Genomic DNA, 15,000 nt, shown 5'->3' on the forward strand with positions numbered 1-15,000 from the left:
TGAGGCGATGATTAGGAACGCCAGGAAACTTAAGGGAACTGGCATTTATATTAATGAAGACCTGTGTCTGGCTTCACAAGAACTAGAAACGAGCCAGCTCCCATTAAAGAAGAAGGTCCGTGAAAAGGGAAAATCTGCTTCTTCCGACATACCAAGTTGATTATTGTAGAAAAATCGAGTCAACAATCCTCCAGTGATGACCCTTCGAAGAGTGGTGCTGGTGGTGACGTCACGATGGAAAGTGGTCGGCCGGGGTTGCCTTTTGCTGAGGATGTTGTTGACGGCGAGCCATCGGCGAAGACGCACGGAACGGTGGGTGGTGCTGTTGCCGCTGTGGGGAAAGGTGCCCTCACCGGTGGTCCAGTTGATGATGATTCTTTGGCCTCGTCTTCTGCTGCTCCTTCTACTGCTGGTGCCGTGGCCTAGTCTTCTGCTGAGGTCGGTGCTGCGGCCTCGTCTCTTCGTGTTGATGGCAGGGCCCCTGACGCGTCTTCTGATGACCAGGGCGTGGGTGGCGGTGCTACACAGCAAAAATTATAGAAGAAAGATGGGAAAGCTTCTGTCGAAAAGCGATAAAAAAAATGTGAGGCAGATATAGACCAGCAGCGCCATCTGTTGGGCCGACGCCAAACTATATAAAGTACGTCGTCTGCAGGTGTACGGTCCCCTCTTCATCTTCTTGTGACCTTATCGGTCTGTAGTTTGTATCATATGCGTAGATCTTATTTTTGACATTATGTATCAACAATATTTATTTTTTCATCATTCATTATGTATTATATGATTATTATATGCAATCTTTCATCAGTGGTGGGTGGTAACTGCAAGGACCATAGTTCATGGTGTATTTTTACACACACACACACACACACACACACACACACACACACACATATATATATATATATATATATATATATATATATATATATATATATATATATATATATATATATATATATATATATATATATATATATATATATATATATATATTTTGGACAAAGAAACAATGCTATAAAGGTGAAGTTCAGTTGTATTTGTCTAGAACATTATATACAAGAAATATATGCAGCCAAATAGATACATGGCATGCATTGTGCATTATAGAAAATGCATGAACACAGACACACAAGCAAAAGAAAATATGAGAAAGAAATATTGTTCTCATAATTATACACGAAGTAAAGAAAGATAATCGGACAGTAATACAAAGCAATAATCTCATGCAATATAGGAATGAGAATACTAAAGAAAATTACACAACAAATAGACAAGTAAACTCACTTAGAAAAAACACATAATACCAGGCCATACAAATTGGTTTATACCTGTCTTACAGAAGGACATAACTTGAAGAAGAGTAAAGCAAACATGTGTAAATAGCAGTCTAATCTAATGTCCTGTTTCAGCAAGATGCAGGATGTTTGTAATCATGCCTGATTCATCTAGCTGCTTTATTCTGTATAGCCTCTACTTCATTAATATTATTGTGAATGTGTTGATCCCAGACAGTTTTGCAATATTTTAAGTGTGGCAGAAGTACTGTCTATTTTCAAAAGGAGAGTTGGAAAAACTGCAAAATTGTCCATGTTTTAGTACGGTGAAAGTTTTTTTCTTGTGGAAAACTATAGAAACCTCAAGAATGAAATTGCAACAAGAAAAATCTATCTTGAAGCAAACATTTATCAGAGAAAAAAAAAAAACTAACGCAGAGGGGTATTTTCAAAATATGACCATAAGAACATAATAGAATAAAGAAAGCTACTTGATGCTGTTTAACCTACACATGATAGTTCCTGTACATCACTTACACATAATATATTAATTCCACCATTCCTTCCCGTCCATAAATTTATCTAGTCTTCTTTTGAAACACTCTATCGACTCTGCACTAACGATCTGACAACTAAGTCTGTTCCAGTCATCAACCACCCTCTATGAAAACCAATTTCTTTCTATTTCCTTGTTGAATCTATATTTCCCCAGCTTAAACCCATCATTTATAGTCCTGACCTGACTATTACCTAACCACAAGATTTTTCTCTAGATCGAATTTATTATACTCTTTGAAAAACTGAACACCTAAATAAAATTTCCTCTTACACTTCTTATACATTATATGATGAATCTAGCAACATTATACGATGAAGCAACATTTTAGCATGAATATAGCACCATTATACCCTGAATATAGCAACATCATACCATGAATATAGCAACATCATACCATGAATATAGCACCATTATACGATGAATATAGTACCATGATACGATGAATATAGCAACACTACTATGCATATAGCAACATTATACCCTGAATATAGCAACATTATACGATGAATAGAGCAACATTATATGATGAATAGAGCAACATTATATGATGAATATAGCAACATTATACCCTGAATATAGCAACATTATACCCTAAATATAGCAACATCATACCATGAATATACCAACATTATATATTTTTGGCTAGTTTAGTAAAGTTCTTCACTTCATCTTTGCCACAGGTCTTCACACAGGCTCCCATACTTGTTAGGGGAGATGGGGAAGGTGGCTACCTCATTAACTATTGATTTGCGGCGGTAGTTTCATACAAGGCTTTCTTCACACATTACATGCACAAAATACTCGCTCTAGCAAAGTACAAAATGCCAATATGAGAAAATATCTGGACGTAAGGTGAGGTTAGCCTGGACCATGTGCCAACACTATTACTGTGACACTTGACGGGTACAAATACATTATTTACTCTAGTTTGCCCAACCTAATTTCATATAACTAAGCCTATTTAGATATGTAAATGCACTCAATTATGATGTTGGGCCACATAGTGATATTTTGTCCTATCACTACTATGAGGTCAGTCATGATATGCCAAGGCACCCCAACATCAGTAGTACACAGATTGACCAAATCTATGCCATGAAATATGTCAGAATGAAAGATCTGGAGCATGGCATTTAATAAGATGATACCATTTGTTTCTGATAAATGTTTGCTTCTCGTAACTACGTTTCTAACGGTTTATACGATAATACACGATGCTTACCTTTTTTCATCCTTCGGGAATACGTGAAAAATAAGATTGGCATCCTTTCCCTTCCGTCTTCCACAAAGGGAACACGGATGGGACATCCCCGACATTATTGTTGTTGTTGTTGTTTCGGGCGGCGGCGATCTAGTCGCTCACCTGAGCCCTGGTGTCGTCCTGTGAGGGCTTCACAGGCGCGTCAGCTGCCCCGTCTTCCTGGGGAAGGCGCAGGTGAGGCGGATGACAGCTTATTGTCGTGAGGGGTGGACGCCTGCCACCGCCAGCAGCGTGGGCAGGTTAAAGGTGGGCACGCCCAGGGCGCGGAGGTGGTGTCTGAGCAGCACTCGCTTGGAGTGGAAGCGTGGGCAGTGCAGCAGGATGTGCTCAATAGTCTCCTCGGCGGTCCTGCACCACCAGGGGCAGTGAGGGTCGGAGGTCAGGCGCAGGCGGTGGAGGTAGGCGCTGAGGCGTGTGTGGCCAGGCGAAGGCGTGTCCTGTCAGGTACTCCACGTGTCAAAGGTAAACAAACAAACTTGGGTCTTGGTCTTGGTCCTGGGTGTCGATATTACACCTATGCCATCTAGCGAGCCGACGCCAGGATACTCACAGAGTTTCGTTCAGCTTTCCTGTCTTTCTTCTATAGTCTTTGCTGCACAGCGACAGTTCAAGAATTTGCGCAGCCGTAGAAAGTAAAGTGTCATTCCTGCCAATATCTGTTTTTTTTCTCATATATCTAGTTTTTCACTATTATGGAAAATATGGAATTATGTAATGAACTACCATTTGTGCTTTAAGTGGAGAATTATTGAATACTGTTTTAAACACCCCGGCTTCTTTTTTCAATTACCATAATTAGAATATGATCCTTTATATATAGCATACTGCAAATATAATAATGACTTGGAAGTAAGTGAATTTTATAAGTATTATTATTTTTTTTTTTTTTAGCAAAGAGGACAGCTCAAGCAAAAAAAAAAAAAAAGAAAAAAAAAAAAAAAAAAAGCCCGCACTGCTAGCTCCTAAAAAGAAAAAAGAGAGGTGGCCGAAGATAAAGAGGTGTCCTGGAGGAGGTGTCCTCTTACCCAAGTCAAAGGCAGGAGGGAGAACAGATGAAGGAAGGATTGTTCAGGATTTACCAGCGTGAGAGGATGAAAGAAGAAGAATGCTGGTTAACTCTTACATAAAAGGTTTACCAGTATAGGATGAGCATGATGAGAGTATGAGTGTGAGTAGGCGGGGGGGGAGGGGGGAGGGGCCAGTTGCAGTTAGCAAGTTCAGAAGAGAAGAGCGTGAAAAAGATAGAAGAGAGAGAAAGAGACATTGCGGCGGAATTTAAGAAGACTAGAAGACTATCTATCAGAGTGAAGGAGGATGAGACGAAGAAGCTTTGTCCCCACGAGCCAGTGCAGTGAGCCCCATGAGAGAGGCATACCCCACATGAGATGATACTCCCATACGAGGGCGGACAAGGCCTGACAAGAGAAATGGACAGGAGAAGGAGAGGAACTGGCGGAGACGAGGGAAGCCTCGAGGAAGCTGCAGGAAGTAAGAGATGTAGATGTTGAGTTCCGGAGTTGAGTTGAGATTTTGAGTTAAAGGATGGATGTTTAGTGTTGAGGAAGTTGCTAGCTGGGTGTTGTCAATAGAAGGGGGATTGTTGTTTGGTTGGATGATGTGTGTTTGATGGGTGGGGAAGACGTTGGTTTGGAGGCGTTGGAGGACAATTGTATTTTCTTCAATCCCCAATCGGAAATAATAGCGTCCAGGCTAGCTGTTCTTTTCTGCAGCAGCCTTGAAGTTCCTATTAAAAGAAAGGGTGGAATGCATTAAAAGAAAGTGGAATATGCAGAGTGGAATCATCATCAGCGTAGAATGGATAGGACAGTTGAACAAAAGAAAAGTCATCAAATGAAACACAAAAAAGAGTGGGAAATTAATAAATTTAGGGAAGAACACACCACTTAATAAATTTAGGAAGAGAACGACACAGAAAAAAGCTGGAGATAAAAACAGAAACTGAGGAAGGAAAGGAGAGAAGGGAGAGAGAAGGAAGAAGGTGGGGTAGTTTAGAAAGAGAAGATTTGTGCCAGACCCTATCGTAAAATATTTTGATTCATATAATCGGCTAAGAGAGGATGACCGAGAGTCAGTTAAGAGAGGATGACCAAGAGTAGAGTCTGTTAAAGAGGCTTGCACCAGTAGAACGCCGATCAGAAAATTGGAAAGGTGCTTTTGAATCTTGTCAGAAGTATTGATTCAAAAGAATGTTATTGATTAATGAACGATTCAGACAAGATAGTGAAGTAAGTAAAGGTGGAGCAAGAGACCGGTAGTTTGAGAGATTGGGGTGAAGGCATTAAGGGAAGGCGAAGGAAGAGCAGCAAGGAAACAGATGGGCACAAAGGTTTTTGATAGGCAGAACAGGCAGAGGCGAAGAGTTTGATTTTTGGACAATAGGAGCGGGAGGCAGGGTCATAAGTTTCTGAGGGACTAGGGCCAGAGGGAGGATAGAAAGCAAAGAATTGATTAAGGGTTGAGGAGGGCACAAAAGAGGGGGATGAGTATCGGGGAGTAGGAGTACGAGAGAGAGAGGGGGGAGATGGAGTTTGGAAGAGTTCAGCCTTAGAGTCAAGTTTAGAGAAGGATGAGAAAAAGTTTGTTGTAAAGACAGACTGAGTGGAGGAAAAACGAAGAGTGAGGGTTAGAGAGAGAAGTTAAAAGTCAAAGGAAAGTTAAGAAAGATGTTTTGGTTAGATTTTGACATTTCTAAGAATGAAAATTTTTTCGGAGAATAGATTTTGAACGATTTCGAGAATTTGCAGTTAATGTAAAGTTCATAGTGGCGAATAGATTTAAGGCACTGGTACAGGCTTGACAGCCCTTTCTGATGTGATGAGACCAAGCTAAGCGTCTGTCAACATAGGCTTCGAGGAGAGTATGAGAAAGAACGAGGAATATGCCTCCATTCCAGAGACATGGTTCCCTGTGATGCGCTGGTAATAACGAGTCGTTATCAGAGCAATCAAATCATTCCACTCTAAGATGGACTGAGCACACTAGCTCCTTAATCAGGCTGAAGCAAAATACCAGAAACATCGCCCCCAATTTGGGGTCGAGGATGTCCAGGGAGCGATATAGGGTGATGATGAAATAGTTTGCGGGATGGAGGATGAGGAGGAAGGATAAAACAGGAGGTCAGAATAAGAAGGGTTTGAGAGGGAAGAGAGAAAATGATTTGAAGGAAGCGACAGAGAAGGCCGGGTGGGTGCTGAATAGTCTTCTCTAGCCGAAATGGGATAGGAAAGGAAAGAAGATTGTTCACAGATGGTCAGTGTTGAGGAAAGAGATGAAAGGAAGTACAGTTGGGAAAACTCTCTGCTAAGAATGAAAGAGGAAGAAGGAAAAAAAAGATGATGAAGATTTCAATGAAAAAAATAGTCAAAAGAGATTTTCTCCACTTTAGGATTCATTAAAAAGATATAAAGCACAAGAGTAGTAAGAGTAAGAAGAAGAGAGTGAAGTCAGATGGATGATAAACGAAAAACAAGAAGGGTGGGTAACAGAGTGGAGGCGAGAAACAGTAGAGATGTCGAACATCACGTAGAGAAGCAAAGTGTAGGATAGAGATAGAAGGAGGGACAGAGAGTTTAGGAGGGAGAAGAGTAGAGTGAAGTTTAGGATAGGAAGAAGGTGAGGGGAGGGAAGGAGAGATAGAGTTCTGAGGAAGAGTGATTCAAAGGAAGAGAGAAGAAGGGAGGAAGGTGAGAGTTGGAGAAGAGAGAGAGGTTGAAGGAGACCATTAATGGTCGGCAGCCAGAAGAAAGGAGTTAAAGGAGAATTGTCCAGGTGGAAGGTTGTGAAGCGAGGACCTTGAGGGTCTGGAGCCATTTGTTTCCTGAAAATTGTGGAAGGTTATTATATGTTATGTGAATGTTTATGTTGAGGAAAGAGAGAATCTTTTATGTTTGTGTTTTGTGGATGAGTTGGTGTGAGGTAAGGTGGTGGAGTGACAAGGAGCTGTCTGAGTTGCAGTCACATGTCTAGGGAGAGCTCCTGCCAGTAGGGGAAGTGTCAGTGGGTTCCATGGGAAGGGCTTTTTGCTTCCTCCCTTCCATACCTACTCTTCCAAATTATAGATCAGTTAGTTTCCCGAAATCAGAATATATTTCTCCAGACAACATTTCTTTAATCAGTAACAATACTTTAACTATATATAATATGAACATACATTCCATTCCAAGGAATCTTCAGTATTTTCAGGATATGATTATAGTTAATAATTCTGATATAGTTGATGTCTTCGGCTTTACACAAATTAGACTAGATTCTCATCTTGCTTCACTGCATGAACTTTCCGGCTATAACATGTTTGTAAATTCTAGAAACATTCATGGTGGTGGTATTGCGATGAACGTTTCAGATGAATACACTTCTTCGTTGCAAAATCAGTTCGCAATCAGACACTTTCATTGAATCCATAGGTGTTGAGACTACAATAACAACAAAAAAGTATTTATTTATATGTATTTACAGGCCGCCGAACGGTAATTTTGATAGTGTTTTTAACGCAATGAATGATATTCTTTCTTCAGCTTTTGATAAATAAAAACCATCAAGGCATCTTTATTTTTGGAGACTTCAGTCTATATCAAAAAGTAATGACAATAATATCGAATTTAGAAATATGATATTTTCCTATTCACTATTTCCAGTTAAAACTAAACCAACCAGAGTTACTGGCATATCAGCAACACTTATAAGTCACATATGGACGACACACCTGGAAGAAAATGTTGGTAACCATATTATTCAAACTGACATAACTGATAATTTTCCTACAATGTTTCAATTTAAACTTGAACATAAAAAGCAAGAACCTCAGATTATTTACAGAAGATCAATAACTACTGTGTCATGGAACACTTCAACAATGATCTTTTCTTACTGATTGGAGTTATGTATTAAATTCATGTTCTGACGATGCCTATGATCTTTTTTATAATAAGTTTTATAAACTATTTGAAATATACTTTCCAGTAAAAAAAAAAGAACAGAAAGAATGATGTTAGCCCATACATCACGCCAGCCTTAAAGAATAGTATTAAAGAAAAAACATAGATTAGAATGACCTTCTAAAAAATGTCCGTTAAATTTGGTGATATTTATAGGCAGTATAGAAGTAAATTAACAGCAATTTTACGAAAAGCTAAAAATATGTATTATAAAAATCAGCTTTATGAAAGCCAAGGCAACCCCAAACGGCAATGGAAAACAATAAATTATCTTATGGGCAGAACAAGCTATCTGAATAACCTTGCCATCGAATTAATTCCTCCTTGCATGGACTCGTCTATAACTTTCAATGATCATTTTCTAAAAATAGTTTTAATTCAAGTGAGAGCAATGTTAACTATAAACAATATTTAAAAGACCCACCTAGTTTCTCCATGTATTTGGCTCCAACTAACACAACAAGTAGGAAACATTATCACCGCCCTTATTAAGTCATACACGCCTGGCCATGACGACTTATCTCCTAAGATATTGAAGCACTCTGCCTCATTAATATCTACTCCGCTAACTCGCATCATTAACCTATCACTTAAAACCGGTACTTTTCCAAACCAATGTTTAAGTCGGGAGACAAACATGATATAAATAATTATCGTCCTATTTCCATACTTCCAACCTTTAGTATAAGATTTTTGAAAGAATAATTTCCATTCGACTACACAATTACCTTGAGAGAGACAGTTTGTTAACCGAACACCAGCACGGCTTCCGAGCACAACACCCGACAGAGTCTGCATTATTACAATTTGTCAACAAGGTGTATTCCTGTTTAGAAGAAAAATTGTATGTTGCAGGAGTATTTATAGATTTAACAAAAGCTTTTGATGCCGTAGATTATAATACTGCACTTAATAAATTAGAGCACATAGGTATAAGAGGTATTCCACTGAAATTGTTTCAAAGCTATCTTAGTAATAGAAACCAGAGTATATTCTGTAACGATAATTGCTCTCCATTTAAATCTGCTCTTAAAGGTGTACCACAAGGTTCTAATTTAGGTCCAACACTTTTCCTTATTTATATCAATGATATTGTAAATGCTTGCTCAAAACTTCATTTTATAATGTATGCTGATGATACAACTCTGTTACTGGATGACACAAACTCAAATTCACTACATACACATTTGATTGCGGAATTAAATAATATTAAGTCATGGATTAAATCTAACAAATTAAAACTAAATATTTCAAAGACAAATTATATTTTATTTCAAAATAGATCAGTGAAACATTCTATCCCTCCGGTGCCATTAGATGGTGAGATTTTAAATAGTTTGGTGTGATGATAGATGAAAATTTAAACTGGAGGCGTCACATTGATCAAATATGCTTAAAACTTGAAAAAAATTATTGGTATTTTATACAGAGCTCGACATAACCTATCTTCAGAGGCACTCATCAGCATATACTATACTCTTTGCTACCCGCACCTCATATACTGTGTGTTCATATGGGCATTTTTTCTTTTTTTACAACAAAGGAGACGGCTCAAGAGCACACAAAAAAGTAAACAACAACAAAAAAAAAGAAAGCCCGCTACTCGTTGCTCACAAAAAAAGAAATCAAAGAGGTTGCCGAAAAAGAGGTCAATTTCGGGAGGATAGGTGTCCAGATACCCTTCTCTTAAAAGAGTTCAGGTCGTAGGCAGGAGGAAATACAGAAGAAGGAAGATTGTTCCAGAGTTTACCAGCGTGAGGGATGAAAGACTGAAGATGCTGGTTAACTCTTGCATAAGGGGTTTGGACAGTATAGGGATGAGCATGAGTAGAAAGACGTGTGCAGCGGGGCCGCGGGAGGGGGGGAGGCATGCAGTTAGCAAGTTCAGAAGAGCAGTCAGCATGAAAATATTGATAGAAGATAGAAAGAGAGGCAGCATGGCGGCGGAAATTAAGAGGTAGAAGACTATCAGTAAGAGGAGGAGAGCTGATGAGACGAAGAGCCTTAGACTCCACTCTGTCCAAGAGAGCTGTGTGAGTGGAGCCTCCCCACACGTGAGATGCATACTCCATACGAGGGCGGACAATGCCCCTGTATATGGATAGCAACTGTGCGGGGGAGAAGAACTGGCAGAGACGATACAGAACGCCCAACCTCGAGGAAGCTGATTTAGTGAGAGACGAGATGTGAAGTTTCCAGTTAAGATTTTGAGATAAGGATATACCGAGGATGTTTAGTGTTGAAGATGGTGACAGCTGAGTGTTGTCGAAGAATAGGGGATAGGTGTTTGGAAGATTGTGTCGAGTTGATATTTGGAGAAATCGGGTTTTTGAGGCATTGAAGGACACAAGGTTCCTTTTACCCCAATCGGAAATGATAGTAAGGTCTGAGGTTAAGCTTTCTGCAGCCTCCAGCCTGGAGTCATGTAATTCCTGTTGAGAGGGTCTTCTGTTGAAAGAAGTTGAATAATGCAGAGTGGAATCATCAGCGTATGAGTGGATAGGACAGTTTGTTATGGAAAGAAGATCATTGATGAATAACAGGAAGAGAGTGGGTGATAGGACAGAGCCCTGTGGAACACCACTGTTAATAGGTTTATGAGAAGAACAGTGACCGTCTACCACAGCAGAGATAGAACGGCCGGAAAGGAAACTGGAGATAAAGGAACAGAGAGAAGGATAGAATCCGAAAGAGGGCAGTTTAGAAAGCAAAGACTTGTGCCAGACTCTATCGAAGGCTTTCGATATGTCTAGTGCAACTGAGAAAGTTTCACCGAAACGGTTAAGAGAGGATGACCAAGAGTCAGTTAAGAGAGCAAGAAGATCGACAGCAGAAAGCCCCTTGCGGAACCCATACTGGCGATCAGATAGAAGGTTAGAAGTGGAAAGGTGCTTTTGAATCTTTCGGTTAAGGATTGATTCAAAAGCTTTGGATAGACAGGAAAGTAAATCTATAGGGCGGTAGTTTGAGGGATTGGAACGGTCACCCTTCTTAGGCACAGGCTGTACGAAGGCGTGCTTCCAGCAGGAAGGAAAGGTAGATGTTGATAGGCAGAGGCGAAAGAGTTTGACCAGGCAGGGTGTCAGCACGGAAGCACAGTTTTTAAGGACAATAGGAGGCACTCCATCAGGTCCATAAGCCTTCTGAGAGTTGAGGCCAGAGAGGACATAGAAAACATCATTAGGAAGAATCTTAATAACAGGCATAAAGGAGTCGGAGGGGGGATGAGTAAGAGGAATATGCCCAGAATCCTCCAGAGTGGAATTGTTACAGAAAGTTTGAACGAAGAGTTCAGCCTTAGAGATAGATGAGACGGCAAGGTGTTGACATTTGCTATGGATAAAGGAGTTTTTGGTAAGTCGAAGAATAGATTTGGCACGATTCCGGGCGGAAATGTAAAGGTCATGGTTAGCGGGAGTTCGAAGGCTCTGGTACCTTTTGTGAGCTGCCTCTCTATCTTTGACAGCACGAGAACAAGCGTGATTAAACCAAGGCTTTTTAGCATGGGGAGTAGAGAAAGTACGTGGAATGTATGCCTCCATTCCTGAGACAATCACCTCTGTGATGCGCTGGGCACACACACAGGGGTCTCTATCCTGGAAGCAGTACTTATTCCACGAGAAATCGGAAAAGTACATCCTCAGGTCGTCCCACCGAGCTGAAGCAAAATGCCAGAAGCATCGCCTCTTCGGTGGGTCCAGAGGGTGTACAGGAGCGATAGGACAGAATACAGAAATAAGGTTGTGATCGGAGGAGCCCAACGGAGAGAACAGTTTGACAGAGTAAGCAGAAGGGTTAGAGGTAAGGAAGAGGTCTAGTTTGTTGGGCCTGTCTCCAAGACGGTCGAGAATACGTGTAGGGTGCTGAATCAACTGCTCTAGGTCACTGAGGAGAGCAAAGTTGTAGGCTTGTTCACCAGGCTGGTCAGTGAAAGAGGATGAAAGCCAAAGTTGGTGGTGAACATTGAAATCTCCTAGGATGGAGATTTCAGCGAAGGGAGAGTGGGTCAAGATGTGCTCCACTTTAGAGTTCAGGTAGTCAAAGAATTTTACATAGTTAGTAGAATTAGGTGAAAGATAAACAGCACAGATGTATTTAGTAACAGAATGACAATGAAGTCTTAGCCAGATGGTGGAAAATTCAGTAGAGTCAAGGTCGTGGGCACGAGATCCAGTGATGTCGTTGCGTACGTAGACGCAACATCCAGCTTTGGATTGAAATTGATGATAGAGATAGTAGGAGGGAACAGAGTAGAGATTGCTGTCAGTAGCCTCAGAAACCTGTGTTTCGGTGAGGAAGAGAAGGTGAGGTTTAGAGGAGGAGAGATTGTGTTCCACAGGAAGAAAATTAGAACGAAGACCGCGAATGTTGCAGAAATTGATAAGAAAAAGGTTCGAGGAGTTATCAAGACACCTCTCTGGTCGGCAGCCGGAAGGGTAGTCCTCACTGGGGGAATTTGTGGTCCCCCCCACAGGCAGGGACTCTGAGGCTCTGTTATGGTTCGCCATTTTGAATTTTGAATTTAGGGAAAAGGTGTGAGTGTTGTGTGAATGTAGTGTGATGTGGATAGAGAGAGGGTCTGTCTTTTGAGAGCATGCTGAACTATTCTCTGGTTAGATGAGACAATAGGGAAACGTATAATGAGGTAATGGGAAGGGTCTATGGAGGGCTTTAGCACCCTCCTCACTTCCCATATATACCTCACCAGGAGTGGCTTGCGCCCGTTCGGTAGGTGTCTTCCTACCTACTCCTACCATGTACGTGGCCCTCTTTTCTTAACAAACTAACAATAGTACAGAATAAAAATATTTCGCTGCATATTTTTTAGAGAAGTTTGACTCACAGCGCAGATATTTTCTACACGTAATTTCTTAAAATTTCCCTTCATACAGAAATATTTCACCCTTTTATTGATATTTAAAAGTTAGACAAAATTCAATATTTGAATTAGTTGAAAACGCCACTCATACAAGGAGCAACAACGTTAATTTAGTGTGTCCAGTTTTCAGAACAACGCTATTTAAAAACAGCGTGTTGAGTTTTGGCCCAAGAGTATTCGATAGTTTGCCCACTGACAAGAAAGTTCTCACATCTACCAATTTGCTCAGATATAAACAGGATATCAAGAAACATTTACTTTGTCAACAAAATTTGTAGTTTTCTGGCATTACCACAGACACAATTACTGATTTTATTAATACTTGTTCATTTTGTTTGTTTCTACTATTGTCATTATTTTGTTGCTTTTATTATTAATGATTTTGATGAAACCCTTACTATTTCCTACTTGCTATTATCTGCTATCACCATTTCCTACCTCCACTACTGTCACTGATTCAACTGAATCAGTGACTACTACTACTACTACTACTACTACTATTACCTCCATTGCTACAACTACTACTACTGCTACAGCTACCATTATTACTACTGCTACTACTAATTCTACTACTACTAGTATTACTACTACTGTCATTCCTGCTTATTCTACTACTACTACTACTACTACTACTACTACTACTACTACTACTACTACTACTGATGCTGTTACTACTACTACTACGATTGCTACTACTTCTACTACTACTACTACTACTGTAATGTTACAATCAGTATTTCATATTTATGAATATAACCATAATTAGACTGCTTTTATTGTTTAGTTCCACGTTTCATCCATAAATGATCAATGTCCGTCAGGGAGCTTCGGCTCGACGGACCTTGTCTAATGTTAAAATGAATTTGTGTATATGTATATAATGTAATATGTATGATCAACAATAAACACACACACACACACACACACACACACACACACACACACACACACACACACACACACACACACACACACACACACACACTGCGGAATAATTAATGTTTGCCAAGAGGAAAACAATATTTAAAGGGAAGTTCAGGGACAAGTTTGATAAGGATGCTACGACATGGCATAAAGTAGGTAGGTCCTAGGGACGAACTTACCCAAATTTTGTCTGTAGACATGGTCGGTGACCCCCGTAGAAGGTCCATCTTGTGGAGGGTTAAGATGTATACCCAATGAGTGGAATAAAAACAATAAACATGAAATTTACCGTTTTAGCCAAACACTGCTTACAGCAAAACGTTGGATAGGAAGAAGGAAGAGCCTTTTAAACTAAAATCATAATATACACTAACAGTGTGTGATTATTGTATTTCAGTGAAATGATTCAATTGACAGGCGTTACATATTATTCATAGTTTTTAAAAGCGAAATGAAAGGAAATTGTTGTAAATATCTAGAGAAAATTCGTAGTAATAGATTTCAATTACAGTATTTCAAGTTAATGAGGATATTTTTTATTTTTTATTTTTTTATTACCGATAGAGTACGTGAAGCATGTAACAGCTGTGGTAGTTATGTATTCGGTCAAATAGACACAGCATTAGGAAAAGGCTCATGTATTCATACATAGAAGAGTTATATAGTGTTTAGTCGACTATTGATACCCTTTGTAGAATGACTGGCTGCTTGCAGACTTTCTTCTTAAATTACCATAGTACGTACACTACATCCTCTACTGTGTAACGAAATGTAATAAACTGGTTCCGTAGACTTTATCAGAGGCGTAACTTTTGAAAGACCTCTCTCCTGCTGCCCATTGATTAACGTTCCCCTCTCCATCCTTCCCCCACCACCCCTCCTCTCCCTTTCTATTCCCCGCATTTCGTATCACTTATTAATCCCCCTTTCTCCACTGTTCCCTCACACCTCGTCTCTCCTTTTCTTTTGCCTTTGGCTGATTTCCCCATCGCTGATTTCCCCATCGCTCTCCTTCTCAACCTACCCTCGCCTTTCTTCCCCTCCGTCAACACAAATCATCCTGAGCTATAAGAGTAAGATTGTAGCAGTGAACATTATCCAGTCCATTCCGCCCAGAATTCAGGACGCAGAAATAAAAGGATTAT

Source organism: Eriocheir sinensis, chromosome 14 (assembly GCF_024679095.1).
Source record: "Eriocheir sinensis breed Jianghai 21 chromosome 14, ASM2467909v1, whole genome shotgun sequence".
Classification (NCBI taxonomy): Eukaryota; Metazoa; Arthropoda; class Malacostraca; order Decapoda; family Varunidae; genus Eriocheir; species Eriocheir sinensis.